Source organism: Oreochromis aureus, linkage group 3 (assembly GCF_013358895.1).
Source record: "Oreochromis aureus strain Israel breed Guangdong linkage group 3, ZZ_aureus, whole genome shotgun sequence".
NCBI lineage: Eukaryota > Metazoa > Chordata > Actinopteri > Cichliformes > Cichlidae > Oreochromis > Oreochromis aureus.
The window spans coordinates 58813965-58838617 of NC_052944.1; the positions used below are offsets into that span (position 1 = coordinate 58813965).

The window sequence follows — 24653 nt, forward strand, 5'->3', positions numbered from 1 at the left end:
TTTACTGGGTGTGATGGGCATTAATTGAAACGCTTCAGCGTATGAGTGTTAGAAGATTGTGTTTAAAGATGAAATGTGCTGTTTTTTTTGCAGGGATTGAGCTGTTGCTGCTTTGCATAACTAGGAAAAATAAATTGGGGCCTAACAAGCTCTGATTTAAATGATGATGACATCGGTGTGTGTGGCTTTGAACAGTGAGAATTGCTACAAGTAGGATTTTTTTTCTTTTTTTAAATGTTATTCTTGCTCTTGCTGTGGTCATGTGACTGGAACGCTACCTGTTTACATGGGAATTTATAACGTCTCTGGCAGTTTGTTGTGCAGTGCTGTAAATGTGAAAATGTTTTGTCTGAATACACTTCTGTCCACTCCTGTTTTGTTTGTTTTTGTTTTGTTTAGTTTTTTGGCATGCAACACTACAGAAGCTGAGACATGTTCAGAATCTCTCTTTTTAAGACATTTGTTTTTTGCACTTTTCTCATCCCTTTTATTCCTGCATTTCTCTATGAACTTACTGTGGTTGTAATTATATATATTAGTTTGTGATGTGGCATTAAAATTACTTTTGTTGATGACCTGTAAACTGGTCATTAATTAGATTGCTTGTAGTACTACTCTTTTAGATCTTTCTTTCTTTCTTTCACACTTTGCCGAGGCAAACTGCGTGGAGTGTGAAGAGTGGACCCAGGTGCAGACATTCTAAAACTCAAACTTAACTGATGATGAGCTGTTTATTCAGGCAGACAGAAAAGTACAAAATAAAAGGCAAAAACAATGCAAACTAAGCAATAACCTAAACTGGGTAAACTAGAAAGGAAGCACGAACTATGAAAACCCTGGCAAACAGAAACACAAACTCTAAAGATGGCAATGATGAGGCTCTATGAAAACCTGAACGCAGGACATGGCATGGGAACAACACAGACGATCCGGCAAAGAATGAATGAGAACGCACAGACTAAATACACACAGGAGGCTAATGAGAGAAGTGGGAACACATGGGGGAACAGCTGACACACATGAACATAACGTCCTCACAGTGGAAGAGTAAAACTAAACACATGAACACAGGAACACAAGACCTCTTCAACATAAAACAGGAAACATGAGACGCAGACATGACAACCAGCACTTGACAACGTAAGACACAGACATGAAACACATAGTTTAATACTTTAATTATTTATATAGCACATTTAATTACAACAGGAGTGTTGACCAAAGTGCTGTACAAGAATACAACATACCTAATAAAACAACTTAGAGTATTAAAAACAAACACCAAATATAAATTAACAAATAACTCTCATGCTGTATTAAAAGCCAGTACATAAAAATGCATTTTAAGATAAGATTTAAAAAGATTGACAAGGGAAATCTAATAACAAAGAACTAGAAAAACTAATGAGCTTAATCATATAAACATCAAAACTCAAAACACTGGGTCATAAGACCTAGGATCGTGACACTTTCTTTCTTTCTTTCTTTCTTTAAATTAATGCCCAAATAAGTAAAGTGCCTCCTTTAAAGACTGTTTCCTGTCCAGTCAGTGCTCTGGCATTGATCCTGTGTTAGTCAGTATAACTGAACATAAGATCAAATATTAGACCAATCTTAAAGTCATCAGGCTGTCTCCATCCTCATCTTCTGCTGTTCTCTCTTGCCATCTGCCTGCTCTATCTCCATCTTTACCTGTGAGATAACATTACCTGACCCTGCTGTGGCAGTCATCAGGTTGTCCAAGGGCTAATGTCACAATCATAGATATCATTGTAAAGTGTTTTTTTCTTGAAAAGGTTTTTCATTTCAAGTGTTCCTGCAAATATTTCACGATAAAAGCTTCAGGCAGAAATGACTGGTTTACCTCTATCGAAATGGGGGTTTTATATAAAATAAATAACATACCTGTTTAACAAGTATCTTTGTGACTGTGTTATCTTTGTGGACACTTGAAGTATATTTATAGGTCTGTGATGTTGTATTTGTTAGTTTCTACTGCGCTCTTAGTCCGAGCTCTCTCGAAAAATACACTTTTACTGTTGATGACACTTTTTATCTGGAAAAATAAATAGCCAAAGACTCATTGTGGTTTCTAACAGGGATATCCTTTCTGGCTCAAAATGACCTCATATCATTCATGAGAGATGTTTGACATGTTTTCCCAACAAGTCCTTTATAACAGTTTAAAATCCTGCAAGCATTTTTTGGCACAACACCGTAAAAAACAAACAAAAAAACCCCCCAACAACTTTTAAGGTGGACTTAATGATGTTACTCTCTGTATGAACTGGCATCTTGAATCAGCTTAAATGTTATAATGAGACCTTCCATCCTCGATGTTCCTGCTCGAAAAGCCTCTTGTGTGTGACTTTTTAACTGAATTATGGGGAAATCCGGTTATTCTTCTTTCTCACACCAGAAGGGCCAGAGGCAGTTTTTTACATGGGCAACATGGGCAGTTGCCCATGCTCAGTTTCTTCTTTAAAAAAGAAGAGGATGAGAAAGGAGCAGAAGATACAGGTAAGCAGATGTGTCACTGGATAATGGCAGGTATTATGTACAACATGCATCCTGAAACAAGATAACATTCATTGGTAGGGATAGTGAAAACTTCTGTTTATCTTTGTTAGCTGCTTGGCTATGATAGTAAACAGTAGACAGAGATTAGACACTGATGTGGCTTATTGGATCTTTTGGACTGTGTTCAGCATAATATTATTATTTCATTAATTGGAAGAGATTTATTGTTGATTTGTCTGCTATTCTCAACAAATTAAAATGGCTGTTTGTTAGCCGTCTGCATACTCTCTCTCTCCCTCAATAGATAGATAGAGTGTTCTCCCGGGCACCAAACAGCCTAGGACCGCCTCTGCAGAGAGCACAGTGGGATGACTGACCTATCCCAGACATCCACGTGTACTTTCCAGAGGTGTGGACTCGAGTCACATGACTTGGACTCGAGTCAGACTCGAGTCATTAATTTTATGACTTTAGACTTGACTTGAAAAAAGGTTGTAAGACTTGTGACTTGACTTGGACTTTTACACCAGTGACTTGGGACTTGAATTGGACTTGAACCTGTTTACTTGAAAAGACTTGATATTTTACCCAAATCTAAAATTTAACATACATATTATATAAAAAGTGCGGACCATTAATTCACTTTATTCATTCATTCATTCTTACCACACTCCGTATGTATGTGAGCGTGGGCTGTAGCACAGCCAATCAAATTAACCAGATTTGAAAAAACAAGAACAAAAACGCCGAGCCAAAAATGCTTCCAAGAGTAATTTCTTTCGGTACATAAACTACGAAGTAGTCAACAAAAACGAAATGCAATATGCAAAACATGCAAGAAGAGAATCACAGACGGAGATGGAACAACTTCCAACTTTGTCCGACATTTGAAGTTGCATAAAGAACGGTAGGTGCTGCTTTTTTTTTTTTTTTTGCTACGATGAGACAGCTGACTTAGCTAACTTCATCTTATTAGCAAATGTTCTTCGGCTACGTTGATGATACTGTTTGGCTTTAACAGGTATGATATGTTTGTCATGCTATTTTAAATCCGGTCCTGCAAGCGCATCCAAGAATAACATGCAACTTGTTAGCTCAGAATTGTCGGTGAATGGTGAGCAGGGTCCGTTTCAGAAAGTGGGTTCTGTAGCTGTACTCAGTCTCTCTCCGTCTCCTCCCCATCATTAACCCCGTAGATTTAACCCAGTTTAGACTGACAAATATTTATTTTACCATCACATCACAATTCAAAATCACTGTGTTTAATTTGCAATTAGTGTATGGTCGTGTTTAACTTTTGCATATCTGAGCCAGGAAAAAATTTTTTGGTTAGAAAATCTGGCCCACCTTAGTGTGTAATTGAGTAGTCCTGCTATACATGGCCTTTTTCTTCTGTCATTTATGTCAATACATCAAATAAAATACTTTGATCTTATATTATTAGCTGTTGTTTATTTGCAAAGGTTATTCTCAACAGGGATGCTAGACAAAACGGCGTTTTCTACAGACAGCCTAGCATACGCTCTCCACTTGCGAGTGAAAAAAAAAACACCCCTTCCCTATTGGTGTTAGAGTTTACCATGTCAGCCAATCAAAAAAATGATAAGGCAACATGTGACATTTGGTTGTTTAGGAGAAGGGAAGTTTTAGGAGTGACACCACGACGGAAAGCGGGCGAGCGAAAGAAAGAGAGAGAGAGAGAGTTTTCATATGTGAGACATTAGTGACGTTTAGCGTGTTTGGAGGCTGTAGTTAGTTTGTTGTGTAGTTATTGTTTTGTATTGTGTGTCGGTTAGACTGCTGAATTTCATATTTGATCTAAAAAGCTGTCAAAGGCAGATTCCAGTGTAAACGCTGTCTCCACATAGAAAACTGGACTGTTGCACCTCCAGTTGTCAGACCTGCAGGGTTTAGGCCTGTGGTGTTCTCCTCTGTCTTATACTGAACACAAACTACATTTTTTGGACTGGCACAAATCATTTGTGTGCCTTCTTATTTGATGCAGCACACCTGATTGTTCTGTAAATAGATTTAAATGGTTATATAAAAAACGCCTGAGGCCTTGGCTGCATTTTTAGGTAAATAGTACCATATAACTTTGTTGTTTGCAAAACTTGTGCATAATTTTTAGAAATGTACAATTTCTATTTGCATTTCAAGTTATGAAAATGATTCGTTAAACATGTAAAAAAACATAACTTTTTTCTACTCGGATTCTGAATTTTTTGTCTGAATTTAGATCAACTGTGCTAATATAGTATACCAAAATGAAAAAAATAACTCAAATTTCAGATATTTGAGGTTGTGCTGTAAATAATGATACCAAACAAGGCAAGAAAAACATATTTTAAAAGTGAAATATAGAAGTAAAATCAAAAGTAGTCAAGAACGGCCAATTATACCCGGGACCCCAGAGGGTTAAAAAAAAGACTTGAAAGGACTTGAAATTCAAAGTTTCGGACTTGGGACTTGACTTGAAAGTTGTCTGTCTTGACTTGCGACTTGACTCTGACTTGCTTGACTTTACTTGAGACTTGACTTGTGACTTGAGGATAAAGACTTGGGACTTGAGACTTGCAAAACAATGACTTGGTCCCACCTCTGGTACTTTCAACCAATATTTATTCACAGGTAGTATAAGTTGATAGAGGTCCTCCTGTTGATTGGTTTACAGGCGGGTGTGTATGCGGAACTTGTGAGGATCCAGTTTTCACCGGTTTTCAGTGGACCCATCGACGTTAAGGAGGACGCACGGAGGATAGGCGCAGGGAAGTTTTTTCACTTTTTAGTAATAATAATTTTTTTTTAAACTCATTTATCGCGGGGAATCTATCACATATAAAATATAAAACGTTTTATTGTCGAAGAAGAAAGACTCACAACAACGCCATGAGTGCTGGGACATATTTGGGTCTCTGCTTGAGTTTACTGGCCGTCTGCGTCTCGTTGGGCTCTGCAGGTAAGGCTGAGCTGGTTTTAAATGCTGCTGTTTTGTAATGATTTGTGAAATTACAGAAACCCACAGATAAATAAGTTCACATTCTGTAAATATGTCGATGGGTGTGTTGGTGACCGGACAGGTTTAACGTCAAACGTAAAGCTGGACTGAACCGATTAGAAACGTATGCAAATCTGAGGAGTAAACTCAGGCTTTAAAAAAAAATCCGCAAAGCTACCCGTGGCTCAACACACCATCAGTAAACACTATGTCCAGATTGTTTACAATCCTGTTTCTAATGTCACTGGTTCAGTGGACAGCTCCTGACGGCGAGTCAGGGAAACCGTTTAGAGTCTGTGGCTGTTTCTGTGGAAAACACAACTATTTGGCCTAAAAAAATGCGAAACTCATGAAAAAGGGGAGGGGAAAAACCCCACATGATGATGGCCCGCTTGAAGCTGACGCTCCGGAGCGTGTGTCGAAAAAAACAACACACTGCTGACAGAAACTCTGTGTCGAGGCTTGCTTCGTTTGGCAAAAGTCACGTGACCAGTGACGTCCGAAGCTTCATTACGCACGTAACTGCTTCGGTACCTGATTCAAATGGAAGGAAGTGAATCATTCGCGGGATTTGTGGAGTGTTTTGATGGTGACAGCGAACCACTGATCATTCTACTGACAGATTTGATTATGTTGTGTGGGAGTATTTTGAGTTGATTTTGGTCGGTGGGTTTTCCAGCTTTGTGTTCTGGCTGTTTGCTTTTGTTTTGTGAATGTTTATTTTGTCTGAAAACGGGAAAAACTTAAAATGTCAAGAATCTGCTTTTCATAATATAAATATCATTAAATAACTTTAGAGAAACTTCCATTTGACTCGTAATATTTAATGTTATAAAAAGATATATTTTATGTTTTTTTTTTTTTTTTCCACTTTATCCTTATTTATTTTTAGGAACAAGAACATTAACAATTACACAGACACGGCAAAGGAAAAAGCTAAACAAATAAGTAGAAGTAGAAATAATATCAATAATAATGATATAGAAAAGTAAGATAAAAAAAAAAAGAGAGAGAGAAAGGAGGGGAGGGGGTTCACCCAGGGCTATGGGAAGTTACTAAAAGGTAGTTTTTCTAGCATCATAAGGTATTAAGACCAGTCAAGCACCGGAAGGTCAGGTTAAATGAAAACAGAATGGGAAGGGAGTGAATACTATCATTTCCCTACATTATTTACAACCCTTTTGCATACTCGAAAACCATTTTGACCAGTATCTTTGAAATTTGTCTTTACAGAGTCTTAGAGAAAAGGTCATCTTTTCCATTTCACAAATGTCTTTTACTATGGCTGACCACTCTCCAACCGTTGGTGGGTCCTTGTCCAGCCATCTTCTAGTTATTGCTTTTTTACTTGCTGCCAGGAATATTTTAAAAAGGTATTTGTCTTTCGTATTCATCTCAACTGGTACATTTCCCAAATATATTGTAGTAAAGCACAACTCAATCTCAAAACCCATTACTGTTTTAATCCTCATTAGTACTCCAGCCCAGTAAGATTTAATAGCTGGGCAATCCCAGAATATATGGTAGTGGTCAGCCATAGTCTTACCACATTGCCTCCAGCAGTTACCGGATTCAGGTTTGCCATTCCGAAGTGATTTATACTTAGGTGTAATGAAAAATCTCATACTGTTCTTCCAGGAAAATTCCCTCCAAAGAGGGGAGCTAGAGGTAGTTATGTTTATTTTACAAATATTCAACCAGTCCTCATATGTAAGTGTAATATCTGCTTCTTTCTCCCATCTGTTCTTAACATACTGGGTGGAGTCGGTCCTGTACGATTGTAAACATGAGTACAGTTTCGAGATCAGTTTCTTATGTATTTTACCTTTATATGTGTCGACAAACATATCAATAAGCCCTCCCTCCTCACTGTCCACCCTTGCAACTTTAATATTTTTATTAAAATGGTGTCTCAATTGTAAGTATCTATAAAAGTCTGTTTTATTTAATCCGTAAGTTTCACTGAGTAGTAAGAAGCTGTCCATATCTGTTTTGGTTGAGATTTTACAGTATGCTGTAATACCCTTCCAGGTCCACTCTCTAAACACCCCATCCAAATGTGCTGGTGTGAAATCTGTATCATATCCTACCCACCTTAGTATTCGCATTTTTCTTTCTAAATTGAATTTTTTACTTTGTTTAGCCCATATATTTAAGGCTACTTTGGTGCACTCATGCAATTTACACATGTGTTTTTTCTGTAGACTTATATCACCCAGTAAAGACTGTAGAGGTATATCCAATTGAGCAAGTTCCAAATCTTTCCATTTTGCTTCATATCTGTTATCACATAGTCTAACCAAATACTGAAGCTGTGCCGCATTGTAATAGTCCTCCAGGCTGGGTAAGGATAATCCACCTTGGTCTTTTGGCAGCTGCAGCGTTTTAAGTCGTACCCTGGGTTTTTTACTCTGCCAAATAAATTGTGAAATCATTCTTTTCCACTCATTAAATTGTTTTGTGGGAATTTCAATTGGCAGGGATTGAAAAAGAAACAACAAACGGGGTAAAACATTCATTTTCACAATTTCTATTCTACCATACAGACCATTTGTCAAATGTGCCCATCTTCCCAAGTCCACTTTTATATTTTGTGTGATGGCATTATAATTTAAGTTATAAATTTCCGGCAAATCCTTTGGTATGATGACTCCAAGATATGTCAATTTGTTAGTATTCCATTTGAAGTCATACATTTTACGTATGTTTTCTTTTGGTACATAGTTGTAAGTCAGAGTTTGGGTTTTGTGTATATTTAATTTGTAGCCCGAGTATTGGCCAAACTGTTCAAGGCGCATCATCAGTTTGGGAAGACTGGCGTCCGGATTTGACAAGGTCAAAAGTATGTCATCTGCATATAAGCATATTTTATACTCCACTCCTTTAACTTGAATGCCCACGATTTTCTGGTCTTCTCTAATACATTGCGCCAGGGGCTCTATAAAAAGTGCAAACAAGGTAGGGCTTAGGGGGCACCCCTGGCGACATCCTCTCTCCAGTGTAATAGTCCTGGACAGATTTCCATTAACTTTAATCCGTGCAGTTGGACAACTGTATAGCGATTTTAAACAGCCTATGATCTGCTCTTTGAATCCAAACTGTTTTAGTACTAAATAAAGAAATTCCCATTGCACCATATCAAAGGCTTTCTCCGCATCCAAACTCAGAGCGACTGATTTAAATTGATTATGACTCATAATATTCATTAGGTATAGTGCTCTTCTTACATTATCCTGTGTCTGTCTATATTTTATGAAGCCCGTTTGGTCGTGGTCAATCAAGTCAGGAATAATATTTTCCAGTCTTTTTGCGATGATTGAAGTAAATATTCTGTCATCTATATTTAAGACTGAGATAGGTCTATATGAGGTGCACTCTGATCTGTCCCTTCCCTCCTTTGGAATCACGGATATGATAGCTTGTTTCCAGGATACCGGAGTCTCTCCTCCCTTCAAGATATAATTAAAACACTTTAACAGCATTGGTGACAAAAGGTCCCTATACCGCTTAAACCATTCTGCAGGGAATCCATCTCCTCCTGGCACTTTGTTTGTCTTCAGCCTAGCTATAGCTTTATCAAGTTCTGCTTTAGTAACATCTTGAGTTAGTATTTTGTTTTGTTCTTCTCCTATGGAAGGCAAATCTAGAGACTCCAGAAATCCTTGCGCTAGTGATGAATCCATTATTTGGGGTTGAGTGTACAGCTCTTTATAATATAACAATGTCAAGAATCTGCTTTTCATAATATAAATATCATTAAATAACTTTAGAGAAACTTCCATTTGACTCGTAATATTTAATGTTATAAAAAGATATATTTTATGTTTTAAATAATCTTAAAATGTTAGTCTACAAAATGTGCAGCAATTTAATTTATTCATTCTCTTTAGCTGATAGCTTGTGGAGCCATAACTGCATCTCTACCAGTTTTTCTGCACTCCAGCCTCTTCTGTGCCATGTGAAGAGATTTTCCTTAAGGCAGGAGAAATTATATCCACAAAAAGGAACAGGTTCAGCCATCGGACAGTGGAACAAATTCTCTTCTTAAATAAAAATGAAAAAGGGCTACCCAAAATGCATCATATTTTTAATTTGCCAGTTCATAAGCATTTTCCTTTCCATTTAAAAATCAATTCTACCCCCAGGTCAAAAATATGTAAAGGAAAATTTTCCTAATATAATATTATTTATAAATATACCCGTCTAGCGATTAACTGCATAAGTACATGGAGGCAGCACCTCACAGCAGAAGCATACTGCATAATGTGCATTATTATATGTATGTTATATGTAACGTGGTATTTTTCAATTATTGTATTCACCAACATCAAGAAGTCAAAAGCAAAGAAAGACTAAACATGGCATGGTGCGTGTTCAAACAAGGAAAGTTTACCGGTCAAAATTATTTATTAAACTAATAAACTACACTTTTTTTTAACACCAAAAATATGCGGTCAAAGCAACACAACGGTGGCCCAATATCAGACAGAACTCCACTCTGTAGAGTGGGCAATTATGAAGCAGTTTGTTTTATTTTGTGGATTCAAGCTGCTCTTCATATTTTTGGCCACCAGATGTCACCAGAGAGGACTGTGTTGAAAAGCTTCGAGTAATGAACCGTTTTTCAATACAAGCTTCAGTGCTTCAGAAAGCTTCATTTGGCCATCACTACCACACAACAACCAGAAACCAGTTTTTGACACAACACCGGCGTGCTTGCACCGGACTGTGCAGTTCATGCTGACTTCACTGGTCAGACGGATTGTAGTAACTTTGTTGCTTCACGTAAAACATGTTAGCAACAGAAACCCGTCAATATCGACTGTTTGATAATACTGTGTTAATTTTAAATTTATGACTCATCAGTTTTAGAATTGAATAGATGATTTCAGTCTAAATGACATGATCCACTGAGACCTGTGTGCTATCACCTCAAAGAGAGATTTATTGGTTAGTGAGGTATTTTGGGATTCTAATACAGGGTTTTAAATGACAGGTAGATGGCTTGTTTGGAAATGCGTTTTGGTCACAGGGTAAGCACATCCTGTCTCTTAACCCTCCTATGAAGCCTTATACACACTGGAAGTGATCCCCAACAACATGGTGACAAAACACCACAGAAGGTGAACAATATTTGGTTGTGCAGTGCTGGCAATACAAAGTGGGCATTTTTCAGTACAAGTACATTAGAAGGTCATCAGATGTCTGCTTAAAAGTGACTTACAGCGAGCGAATCACTTCTAGTGTTAAAGTTTGGCTCAGTAGTTTGGTGGGTGGTTCTAAACAGAAACCGATTGGCTGCTGTGAAGGTGATGAGTCCTCACTCTGTTTTCTTTTCTTTTCCTCAGCTTCAGACCAGCAGATCTTAGGACATCCTGGGATGAGTGTCAATCTGACATTTCAGGTTCCCACTGACACCATATCTGTATGGCTAAAAAGACTTCCCAATGAGAAATATATCTCCTACTGCCAAGACTTAATGCCACCACGTCCCAGTGACCAGGAGGAGTCATTTAAGGGTCGGGTGGAGGGGATGGACTGTAGCAATATCAGCGGCACCGTTTCTGTAACTTTGAACAACCTGACCAGAAGCGACAGTGGGACATACGAGCTTCAAGGGGTGGACCGTGGTGGACGGCTCTTTAATAAAACTGTCTTCCTCAACGTTACTGACCCAGGTGAGACAGGCTTATTCACAACATTACCTCCCCTGGGTATACCACTGGGTGGGCGTAGTAAAAAGGTAAATGGTACAATAAATTTGGAGAGCTTTCCGTGCTATGAAGATTGTTTGTTCAACATGAGTTACCATGGCGATATAACCTGATTTGGAGGCTGTTTTATCTGGTTTTGCTTTGAATGGATCCAAATGCCAGCTCATCTTTTTGAGATGTGGTTTCTTGTGAAAGTCACAAATTAAATTTGTAAACTAGAACCAAAGAAACTGTGTGACATTCAAAATGTTGCCTGAGCCCAGTTAAAGTCACACCAGTTTCAATAATCACAAGAAAATTGCTTCAGATCAGGGAATATGGTTAGTAATTATATATCCAAAATTTGTTCATTGCCATTCTGTTGCTGTTGTAATGCTTTTAAAGAAGAAGATTTATTTTAATCTCTCTCTAAAATGTCTAGAAATACCCTTGCTTTCATCTCTTGAAATATCTTTTGAGAGAACTTGTATCTCTTTCTCCTTTTTTTGCCAGAGTAAAGTAATCGGACAAACAAAAATTTTTCTGTAACTGAAAAACAGAATATTGTTTAAAAATTGCAGATGATATAATAATGTATACAGAGACAAAACTACAGACCTGACTGAATGCAATGGTTAAATAAAATTACTATGTAAATGAAAGTCTATTCCATAATTGGAAATAATTTAAATGGTTAATAGATGGTGGGGATTATCAGAATATCATCGTATCAGTGAAAGCTGCACGGGTTATTTTGGGGTTCAGTGTCTTGCCCAAGAATATTTTGACATATATACGAGAGGGATTGAATCACGACCTGATGTGCTCTACCTTCTGAGCCACAGCTGGTCTGAGTGATGTGATCAGAGTGCAGTAGATAATGTCTGACAGCAGTTTGAAGAGGAAATGGATTCTGTTCTGTTCTTCACTCATCACCTACCTGACAGCTGACACCTCACACCTGTTTCTCACCTGCAGGTCACACAGGAGGAGACACAGAGGATGGTTGGAAAGAGGATGGAGCCAGTAGAGGACGTCCTGGGCTGGCAGTCAGTCTGTTATGTTTTTGTGTGGTTGTGTGTGGTTGTGTGGTTGTGTGTGGTCGTGTATGTGCGCCAGCTGCTATAAAGTGGCTTACAAATTGCTGTAAAAAGAATTCACCCTTTTCTCCTCCTTCTAATAATGAATCTGACAGAGAAACAAAGCAAATAATATTATCCGCAAATAATTCAGTGGTCTAACAATTCTAAGTGAGACCACAAACACATTCTTGTCCAAAGCTCAAATTCTACAAAAACCTTTCCACTGCAATAAAGTGGAGGGGATTTTGACTTTACCGCATTTAAAAACTGCATCCTCACAGCATAAATGTCCCTGACAGATGGGTACTACAGCTTCTTCCCAGTCTGATGACTGGTGACTCTAGACAGGTCACCAGTCATCTTTTACCTTATGTCATAAGCTGACATAGGCCAATAAGTCCCCCAACCCAAATTTGGTCTTGATGCTATTTGAAAGAACACATTGGCAGATGCGGAAGGCAAGCCGAACCCCGCCTGGGAGGTCAGTGAATGGGGAAATACAAGCACGTGTCGCCATCTAGGAGGTCGGCGATTGGAGAACACGAGCACGTGTCGCCATCTAGGAGGTCGGCGATTGGAGAACACGAGCACGTGTCGCCATCTCGGAGGTCGGCGATTGGAGAACACGAGCACGTGTCGCCATCTCGGAGGTCGGCGATTGGAGAACACGAGCACGTGTCGCCATCTCGGAGGTCGGCGATTGGAGAACACGAGCACGTGTCGCCATCTCGGAGGTCGGCGGTTGGAGAACACGAGCACGTGTCGCCATCTCGGATGTCGGCGGTTGGAGAACACGAGCACGTGTCGCCATCTCGGAGGTCGGCGATTGGAGAACACGAGCACGTGTCGCCATCTCGGAGGTCGGCGGTTGGAGAACACACGAGCACGTGTCGCCATCTCGGATGTCGGCGGTTGGAGAACACGAGCACGTGTCGCCATCTCGGAGGTCGGCGATTGGAGAACACGAGCACGTGTCGCCATCTCGGAGGTCGGCAGATGGGAAATGCAACACTCCACCGTCTGGGAAATCTATGCCACACGACAAAAAAAAAAAAAGAGCAAGGCATGCAGCGACATGCTGTTTATTTTCCACTACTGCAAAACTAAAATAAATGTCTATTTTAAATACGTTGTGTATTTGACATCTGTAGTCCTATGAGCATGGTGGATCATGATCTAAACAAAAGAATATGCAGCAGAAAGTGATTTGGGTAACTCTAATGCCAAAAAAATCAAGGTAGCCAGCGTACCCTGCCTGGAACATGGCTCCCAGGGTCCTAACCTGGAGCCAAGCCTGGAGAGAGGCTCAAGGGCGAAGATCAGTTGGCCCAGCCAGGCTGAAGCTGAAGAAGCTATATGGGTCAATTCTTCTGTGGGACACTACTTTGGGCTTTGTGGATCGGGCAGAGGTCCTGGTGCTCTGATGCACACATCTGCAGTGATGTGGATCGATGAGCTTCCCTTAAAGAGGAGCTGGGCTCTCCCTTAGAGATGGGATGAGGAGCTTGGTCAATAGAGAGTAAAGTTGCTGCTCCTTCACATCAAAAGGAGCCCATTGAGGTGTTTCCAGCCTTCTCCAACCAGAAGGAGGCCTCGGGTTTGACAGAGGAGATTGTGTATCATGGCTAGATTGTGAGTGGCTGTGTGTCCCGCATATGATCTAGAAGAAGTGGCCAGATGCAACCACTCAGATGTGTGGTTGCATCTGGATTTAAAACATGAACTGTGTGTGTGGGTTTGCAGTGCTTTATGCTTGCTAGTAAACAATGTTTGGAAAAGAAATGGGTAAAACTACCTGTTTTTGTTTGTTTTTCAGTCTCTTTCAGATCCGACAACATCTAGAACATGAAATCATGACAGTGAAGTTTGTATGTAGTTAAATCCTAGAACCTCAACAGGGCTAAAATAATGAAACGGGTTTCCTGAGGACGTGGGCTTCTATGCAAACCATGACACCAGATGGGCCAGGTCAGCCTGGAGTGCAGGTACACCACCTAGAGCCACCTAACAACAGCTGAAAGCATAATTCAGCAGGCAAGACACAGGGTAAGACTTTATAATCGTATTAAATCATCCATAGCTGTGTAAGGAGGGGTTACATAACATGTTCCTTTTTTTCCAATAACAGTAAGGCAGTATGTACCTTTACTAGTTTTACCTAAATGCAAATGCTCAGTCTTACTAAAGATCAGGCTTATGCACCTGCCCCTTTCCTGAAGGGTGCCCCAAGTGCCCTTTTCTTGAGGCAAATGTTTTTTTTATATGTGTGTGCATGTAGAGTCATGCCTGTGCGCTCAACAATAATATTTAACTATTACTCACAGTTTTGCCAAATAAAAGGATCTGGCTTGCATCAGTCACATAATTACCATTAACCAAAGATCACCCTTGACGGCAGGGCTCTCTGGTTATGAACCAGGAACAAGCTCGCAAAGAGCACGCACATTTTTTGCCGTCTGAGCAGTGCGGAGCTGTAGGAGAAACACAAGTTAATTGGGAAATGCAGACTGAGACAACGAAAAACAGTAAGTAGGTGTACAGCGTACACTGTAGTCTACAGCAGCGGCCCCCAACCACCTGTCCATGAGTTGTTTGGTACCGGGCGTGAGAGTTGAGGCTCGGGTGTGAAATTTATGGTTTTCAGGGTTTTTATCATTATATTTTTATCGTTTTTTTCATTAACTCAGTTTCCCTGGGTCTCTTCTTGTGTGTTATGAATAAATCTTCCTTTTTTTGGTAGCGGTACTGGTTTTATTTTGTTGTATTTATCCGCGATACGTTAAAGGCCGGTCTGTGAAAGTAGTGTTGGACATAAACCGGTCTGTGGCACAAAAAAGGTTGGGGACCGCTGGTCTACAACACACAGCAGTACTAGGTTATTATGTATACGTTGGTAAACTGTCTTGTGACAGCTGACGAATTGAAACAATTGAGCGTGCTGTGTGTGCAACAGCGCGATAATTAAATAATAAATCAATGCAATAGCAAATTGTGCCTTGTTCTCAGATGGACAGCAAGTGGAGATGAAACATGAGACGAGGAGATGAAAGGAGGAAGAGAGGCAAAGAGTGATTCACAGGCAGAGCCTAGTTTATTTCTCACAGTTGGTTACACTGCTTGGAACCATTAGGCAACAAGCCTTATGGTTCCAAGCACTGTCACCAGTCTTTGCATTTTATTATTATGTCATAAGACTTGTTTAATCAGCTACCATCTTTCCTATGGACTCTTTAATGCCTCAGATCAACACAGCCCTGCCCTCCAGCACCATCAGCAGCAGCAGCAACCCCTCAACAGCAACATTGCACCCCATCAGGTAAAACATAGGCTGCGTTTGCTTTGCATTGTTCCCACCTGATAACAGTGATATAGTATGATATGATTCCATATTAGATTCTTGATAAATGTGTGTTCTTGTTCTCCAGCTTGGATCGGTGTGCCCCTTTTTAACTTTAAGCATCAACCCTTTTAAACATTTCTACATGGACCTGCTAAAGATATGTGTTCTCCTGCTCTTTCTGCAGACCAGCTGGTGTCACAGGAGTGAAGAGGCCTCACCTTTGTGTCTTGAGGAATCAACAAGAGTCATCAGCACCTCAAAGTTTAATGGTGCGTTGTTGCTTATTTGAAACACTAAATAAGCCACACACAGAGCACTAACTAGGCTCCACCCATAAATATGCTGCAGCATACTATACTGCAATACCTGGATAATTCTACCTGGCCAACAACAGAAAAAAATCATTTTTTTCCACTTTATTTGAAAATAATCCTGAAACATTTTCATGGTTTACTTCAGGGGTGGGAACTCCAGGCCTAAAGGGTTTCAGGCTACGTCCACACATACACGGGTATTTTTGAAAAACGAGATTTTCCGTTTTTGTTTTAAAAAAATCCCGTCCACACCTAAACGCAAAAATGAAGGAAAACGCTGCAAGGAACATGAATCAAGTCATTAGTTCATTACCAGGCCTCTGGAGAACTTCAAGACATGTTAAGGAAGTAATTTAGCCGTTTAAATCAGCTGTGTTGGATCAAGGACACCACCCTTTGAGGCCTGGAGTTTCCCCATCCCCTGATTTACTTGGACATGCATGTATGATATTAGGGGTGTCCAGATTCATGGGCTGCATCCTCCTGAGGACCTGGCCTTGGCAGTCTACGTGGGCCGGGTCCTCAGAAGGTCGGGTAGGCCGGAAGTAAACGGCTGTGAAATTGGACGGTCTAGCCTTCTGATTTGCATCACCAGCTGTCTTGGTGGAGTTTATTAAACTCGGCCGTCTGCTCCTTTCTGTCTAAAGTATAACAGAACACTGGCATAAATTCTCTATCATCTCACATTTCTGATAATCAGTTTTACATTCAACGTTTATTCAGCTGTGTGAAAACTATAACTTTAATCTTAGCCAAACGATTTACTCACGAACAAATAAAACACTGAAAAAAGCCAAATTAACATTTTTAAGTTCTCTAAGTTACTTATATATCATGTTTAACCTTAGTAGCGAAAGACAGCGAGGGGGGGTTCACTGTTATTGCCCTGGCTAGCTGTCGAGCTAGTTGCTAACAGACATCTCCGAAAACGTCGCAGCACTTCTAAAAATATGTGATGTCTTGATAAACTGAGCAGACAGCTACATTCTTGCCTAAACATATCTTAAAAGTTTCTTTTGTGACTCAGAGTAATTGGAGTAATATTAAACTTAGTAGCTGCCGACATTGGCGGAAACTGGAATTGGCTGGGCCGCGCTTGGAATTCTGGGATATGGTGGGCTACCAAGTACACACCCGACCCATTCTTCAAATTCGAGGAAAAGGAGGATGTATTTGGAGGAGTCTATGAATTTGGACTGAAGTGTACATAATAATATCGCGGATGATAAATTAAATAGATTTTAAGTAGATGCTTGTGCATTCTTAAAGTCTTATCGGTTGAATTGAACTATGTGATCTGTTCAAAGCCTCCCAGTCAGTGCTGTTCTCCATGCCTGTCTGACTGTACATGATGTTATTAGCACAAACACTTTAAAGGGGATCAGTTAGGACTTCAGCAATAATACAGACAGCAATGTAGTTAGCAGTAAAACAGTTTTATTGGGAATTAACTTAAAAAACAAACATCAAACATACATAGACATCTCTGTCCTATTTTTTTGTGTGTCATACAGGAAAGAAGCAGCAGCAGTAGCAACAGGAGATGAATATCTCTAACAAGTTGATTTGTTCACATTTTCACATCTTAATTTTTAATTGAAATGTGCATTTTGAGTTTATACACTCTATGCACATAAGGCGGCCGTTTCCTTTTGAAGTATTTTTGTGTGGTGCGTTTTTCTATGTCTTAACAAAAGGGGAACAAAGGTGCTTAATTTAACCTAGACCTGACCCTGAAAAAGGTGTATGAACCCTGTGAGTAATTGTAATTTCATTACAGAAGAGAGGTCCATTTAGAGTAGGGGTGTCAAACTCCAGTCCTCGAGGGCAAGACTCTATAGAACTTGACTGAATGCATGGATGGCAACATCTAACCCTACTCAAGTAAATTTAAAGAAATATAAGTAAGTGTTTGGAAAAGTGTACTTCTTTAATTTTTTTTTTAATTTTTTTTGCACAATGTTCATTCACTCATGGTGCAAATAACATGAATCAAATGGCTGAATTGTCACCTCAGCACATTGCCACAGTCAAGTTCTATAGCTGGGACACCTGGGATTGCAGCTACATCCGCACTAATGTGTTTTCATTTAAAACGCATAGTTTTCTCTCTGCTTTGGCCTCCCGTCTACACTCAGACGGCGTTTTCCCTGAAGTAAAACGCAACGTTTTGAAAATGCTCTTGAAAATGAATACATTTGAAGATGGTGCATTTGCTTCGCGGTGTGGGCAGCAAAAACAGACACTTTCTAAAACGATGATGCATTTTAGTCATGTGATGCAGTCATGTGACCAATTGAACAAAGACAGCAGAGGGCATTATACAGCAGTTGTTTTGGTTGCTCTCAGTTTATTAAAGATTAATATCAGTTTGTACATGCTCCAAATAGCTTTTCTTCAAATTCTTTAATTCCCACTCGCTTTTGCAACTTTTTGCTTTTGTGTTACTCGCAACAGCAACTCCACCTCATTGTTTGTCCATTTAAAAAAAACTTGGTGCTTTTCCTCAACCGTTTGCCGCAATGTTTCAGAGAGCCGGAAAGTAAATAAACAGCAGACAGAAATGAGGCAGGTCGAATCTTCTTGCGTTTCCCGCATGCACAGTACTGGAACGTAAGAGTTTTTGTCTGTTTCAATGTTGACGCACAAATCTGTGAAAACGACTGAAAATGATAGTGTGGATGCGGAGCGTTTTCAGATGAAAACCATTTTCAAATGTGTCCGGGCTAGTGTGGATGTAGCCTTAGAGGGACAATGACAGACGAGGTCTCAATATTTGATCTGTTTCTGAGAAGCGATTAGAGAAAACTTTAAAAAGCTCATGTGAGATGGGTGGCTTCTAAAAATAAATGACAGACCTTCTTTTTGTCTTATATTTCATTCTATTTATTCATCCTTCTGTGGGTCAATAATTTCAAATTTGTCTTTTTTTTTTTTTTAAAAAACATTTGGTAAGGTGCCTGTTTAAATGATTTCACTCATCTCCCTTCATGGACTACACCTGATGAACGTTGCACGTTAGAGTGTGAATAAATTAACCACACCCTGTGTTCAAAGGGCATGGGCGTTTATCAATATGTGTACTTGTGCGTACTTGCGTTCTCGTGTACTCGTGATACGTCATCAGTCGGAGACCAAGTACTGTTCCAATTGGCACGCATCAAGCCGAGAACGCGAAAAAGTCCCGGATGTGTTCTCGATCCGCCTGCTTTATCGAGCATGCATCGGTGTGGACTTGGGACAGCTATATATCCCAGAATGCATTTCGTCCAAAAACTCAACAGCGGACTCCCGGCACATCGTCCCCCCCTCCCCGCCCCCGCTCGCCATGGTCTTCTCACTACTCAGGTTAAAGAAACCCCAGCAGCTGTCTATAGTATTGAGTGTCCACTAGAATAGAAATAAAAGCGTTCTAACATCTCACCTGCTTGTTTTTATTAAGGTATGTACACGTATGTACATGTACACTATTTTTATTAATAGAGGTTTCACTACTGAGGTTAAAATGATATATAAGTCACGTAGATCACTTCTAAATGTTAATGTTTGGTTTATTTCAGTGTTTTATTTGTTCCAGAGTAAACCGGTTTGGCTGTGATTAAAGTTAAGCTTCATAACATGTTACTCACAGTTAAATTAGGAGGGGACGGCAGTAAAAACTCCGGACCTGTGACATCATCACGTACGCTGGTACAAATCACGAGTCCGTGCTCGCGTACTTGAGAATTGAGAGATGGCCCACGAGTCCGTGCTCGCGTTCTCGGCGGGTACGTACTCACCGAGCACGCGAGTACGTACTCGCGTACTTGGGCATTGATAAACGGCCCATGTTCTTCCTCTGCTTCTTGTGCTTCAGCTCTGCACACCTGGGTTCATTAACTCACATACTGGTAAAGCTCTGATCAGCTGCCCACTACTTACGATGGAGGAGGGATTGCTGCATTATTAGGTTCAGAAACAGTTATGGAAGTCGGCTCTTTCAGTCTGAAACTTTGGCTCATTCACCTCACCTTACCTGTTCTTCTCTATGCAGGAAATTGGGACCCACTGGGAGAGAGAATTCCTGTGGACCTGCCTGAACTGAAGCTTTGGATTCACTAACTGGAAATCCTTCTGTTGTCACATTCTGTTGTTACTTCACTGTAAATAAACGCACTGAACTTAATCCTGCAAGTCTGTGTTATGAGTGCAGTCAGTCCATTAGTTATGACCGAGTGGAGGAATTCCTCATCTGATTTCAATGTCTTGGTCTAAATCCCCAAATGCATCAACAAGAAAGAGATTAGTAACATTTTTATTTATGTATTTATTGTATTTAGCACCAAATGACAACAGTTACCTCAAGGCACTCACAATCATTTTAAAAGACTTTGTGGACTTTAATGTATCTTAGTGTAGCGATTAAAGAAGTTGGTAAGTAGACATGAATCCAGATTAAACACCGCTCAGGGTGTCACATCAGAAATAAATGCAGTGTAAAATTATGATAAAGAAAAACATTTTCCAGGCTCATGTTGGACCCTTTGTCATCACACAGCATGTTTTTAAAAAGTGGCTACTCAAGAGTTTAACTCTTTAATTTGCCGAGCTATGTTTGTGACATTTCATTACTCTATTTGTGATTATCATGCCTGTACTGGTGTTTTTCATTTTAAAATGTTACTTATTTGACCTTTTCAATCATTTTTAATGCAGAGAGGGGTTAAACCAACTCAACCATCTCTACCGAAAAGTCACTTTGGACTCAAACTATCTGCTTCGACACTTCTGTCAGCCATGAATCAAACATCAAAACGTAGTTATACAAAGTGGAAAAATTACAATCAAATAAAATAAATAAATAAAATCTTTAATGTCACAAAATATGCATATAATTTATTTCACACTACATCCTAGCAAAACTATGAAAAGATGTAGGAAACATTTTTCCATCAAAAAAATTACAAACACACAAACATCTGAACCCAAATGAACCCATTTGGTGATCTGAAGGTTAAACATGATTTCATGTTGAAGAACTTTCTTTTTTTTTAGACTAGTAAATATGTAGAATATATTATGGAAAGTGATGATTTTTTTTTTTCATCCTTTGTGTCACAGCCTTACCAAACAGTGAGATCTGGAGATGAATAATGAAGCTGATGTACTTACTGTTTACCACTGACCAGCAGGTGTCTGTATGTTGGGCTTACACTTTCTATGGACATGTAACAGTGTTTATGTTGTATGTTTATGTGGTATGCCAGGTTAACCACAGTATTGTGAGGGTTATTGGCTCAATAGCGCCCTCTCTCATAAGCAGTGAATAAATGCCGCTGGCAGCATTAAAACATTGCCAGATTACCAGGGACAAGGTTGAAGTGAGTTGTAGATCACAGCACCATCACAGTACACTTTCTGGGACCAATACATATTGGTATTATTGCTATCACTATATGGAGAATATGAGCACTGTATACTGTCTGACTGTTAATAAGAACTAAAAGATAAGCAAGTCTCGTTCATCATTTACTACACAACACAGAGACAAGTGACAGCAAAGTGATTGAGCCTGGTTACAGATGAAATATGCTAGCTGAGCTAGTAAGGCATACTACTCATTTATCCAAACATGGTCAGTTCTGGTCAGTACAACATGTTTGGCAGTGAAACACTACATTACTATTAAAGAATAGAAAGAAAAAAATAATTTATTCTACAAGAAACGAAACAGCAGTTTGAAGCTGATCAGCTCTTTGGTACCAGGAGAGGTTCAGGATTTAAAACAAGTGCAGAAACACTGAAAAGCTGCAGCTCTGCTGTAATACACCAGTATTACCAGCAGGTGGAAGCAGACTGTACATGTGAATCAAATACCTTTCAAATTCCACTTTGTCTTTTCAAGCTCTGTGGGATTTGTGCTGATTAAAGAACCAGAATCAAAACCAAGAAATGCATGAGATGTCTAGTTTAACTCACATATTTATATGTTTGTAGTTTATCAGAGCAGGAATACTTTATCTATATAAAAGCAGCTATAGATGAACATCAGAGTCCATTTATTCAAATCATCTCCACAAAAGAGGTGACAGGCTGACAAAGTTAAACTTGATATAAAAGTCTGCGGAACTTGACGTCCCTAGTCACTGGAAACTCCCATTATCCCCATAACACAATCTTCCACGCTATTCAAGTCATTGCAGGCTGTGTGTGTAGTTGCATTTCTCAAGAGGTGCACATCAGGTTATGTGGATATTTACAGCATAGATTTCCCACAGAAGCATAACTGAGGCAATAGAGACTCAACGGAGCTCTGATTCAGAAGTGATGCTCTGTAGTGACATCAGTGATGACATCATCATACTCATCATCCTATCCCTGCTCAGGTTGAGTGGCCAGGTTTGATGCACAAAGGTCAATTCCTGTTTAAAAAATAAATAAGAGAAGAAGTATCAGGTCTAAACTCAGGGAGAGGTTAAACAGAGAGATGAGTAACCATCACAGTATTGATTGATCAGTGAATGATTCAGAGTTTTACCTCTGGCTCTGTGTAGATATAAAGACACCATGAGGAGAGTGGACAGGAAGTATGGACAGAACACCACCAGGATGAGGAACACTCTGAACCCAAGCTGGAGGGAGGGGAGATCAGGGTGTGGGCCCGAGGTGAATGGCATCACCGTGGTTGTAGGTTTTCCTGCAGAGAGAATCCCACCTGTTCAGGTGAATATGTGGATGAAATAAGAGGTGAAATCAGAGTGAAGCTGCTCACCTGTGACAGTGATCCAGCTGGATGGAGACTCTCCATGACCGCTGATGTCACACTTGTAGAGGCCTTCATCAGACCTGGAAACATGCTGGATGGTCATGTGACCTGTAGGCTGCTTCCTGATGAGGGAGCCATCTTTATAGAAAGCAGCTGGGAGGTTGGAGGGAGTGGTCTTTGTTTTACAGAGCAGAGTGACGTCATCTCCCTCCATCACAGGGAGGACAGGACTCTGCAGGATCACTGATCCACCTCAACACAGAGACAAACTACAGCATTTCATCCATTTACACACAGCTTCATCAACACTAACTCCACACACTCAGCTTACCAGTGACTGTCAGGTTAACCATGTTACTGATGGGACCCTCTCTGGACTCACACCAGTAAACTCCACTGTCCAATGGGACGATGTGGCTGAAGTTACAGGAAGAACCAGCAGTGTCTGCCCAGTATTCACACGCAGCTCTGGTGTCTCTGCTTGTGTTTCTCCTCAGAGTCCATCCAGCAGAGCTGTCGTCCTCCTCACAGCTCAGAGACACAAAGTCTCCTTTAAAGAACTGAGAGCTGCTGGGACTCACAGTCAGACGAGCTGTGAGGAAGAAGATACATCGATATATTTACTTTTTTCAATAATCAGACCTTTCAGATTGACTGAACTGCTCACATCAGCTATCCTTGTATTAGATGTTTAATGAAGCAGAAATAATTTCTTAAACTAGGCTAATTGTCAAAAAGCATGACTTGTTTGTGTATTGGATTGAAGTAGGACATTAAATCATTTAGATTATAAGGAGAAATAAGATAACACTGACATTATTGAGGAGGAGTCTGTCTGCAGTTAGCTGCACCATGTTCTTACTAAATGTCTCCTGGAAGAGTGAGTCAGGTTTACAGTGTGACAGAAGAAGGTTACTGACCTTGGTTTGTGGTGCAGCTCAGCAGTGAGATCAGAACTAAAGAGAAATTAAACTCAGGTCAGTTCAGAGTTTTACATTCAACAAGACAGCAGAGGCATGAAAAACCCAGAGTGAACTTACAGAGCAGACACAGCAGAGACGTTTCTTTCATCCTGCTGCTCGTTAATATCAAACCAACTCTGAGATCTGCTCACGTATAACCATCCTCTTTCTCCTCTTCTTCCTCTTTCTTTTTGACTGGGAGTCAGCATTCTTTTTCCCCAAAAAATTCTACAAAAACAAAAAGCAGAACCTCTGTGGTTGCTCAGAGGGATGTGTGTTGCTGTTTTTTCTTTATAAATAGAAAAGAATCTTAACTACATTATTGAAAGGATTGATTTTAATGACAGTTTTGCAGATTGATAGAAACAAGTTGTGAAATGAGCCAGATTTTATTCCTGCTATCAAAACAAGAATAACCTGTGACATCAAACACTTTAGATGTGCTGCTATAAAGTCACCATTGCTGTATCTAAAATATAAATGGTTATAAATCAGTGATTTGATCACCACTAAATGACACCCAGAAAGATAATCCTTTTTTCTTCCTGCTTTGTTTTTGTTGGTGTAATCCATGTTTGGACACTGATGCACAGGAGAAAGCCAAAGACTGTTTGTAAAAAACTTAATGCATATACAGTTGTTACAATTACTTAAATATTTGACAGATGTAACATGCAGATGTAATAACTTTGTAGACAACCTGCAAATCTGAAAACAATGTTTATGTATTTTCCATCAAACATTGGACACCATCATCATCATCATGTCACAGAGTAAATATTAAGCATAGAAGCAGTTACACATATCACATGGAGGCCAAAATGTGATGGTCTTTGATGTCAGGACTGGTGTCCAGGAAAAACAAAAAATGGTTACATTATTTTTGAAACATTACTGCCAATGGGAACAGTGGCATTTTTAAATCTATAATCAAATTACATGGAGAGCATGCACAAGCACAGGTGGAGGAGTCAAACTCACAACCTTCTTGCTGTGAGG

General features: G+C 39.7%; 1 long non-coding RNA gene across 1 annotated transcript; it reads right to left on the reverse strand.

Annotated features, from left to right (window-relative positions):
• Window positions 1-22073: 22073 nt before the first annotated feature.
• LOC120435888 lies at window positions 22074-22759 on the reverse strand. The gene is made up of 3 exons (XR_005609995.1): window positions 22699-22759; window positions 22465-22623; window positions 22074-22348 (listed from the first exon to the last, which is right to left on the reverse strand). It is a non-coding gene; the product is annotated as an uncharacterized LOC120435888 (long non-coding RNA).
• Window positions 22760-24653: the final 1894 nt, after the last annotated feature.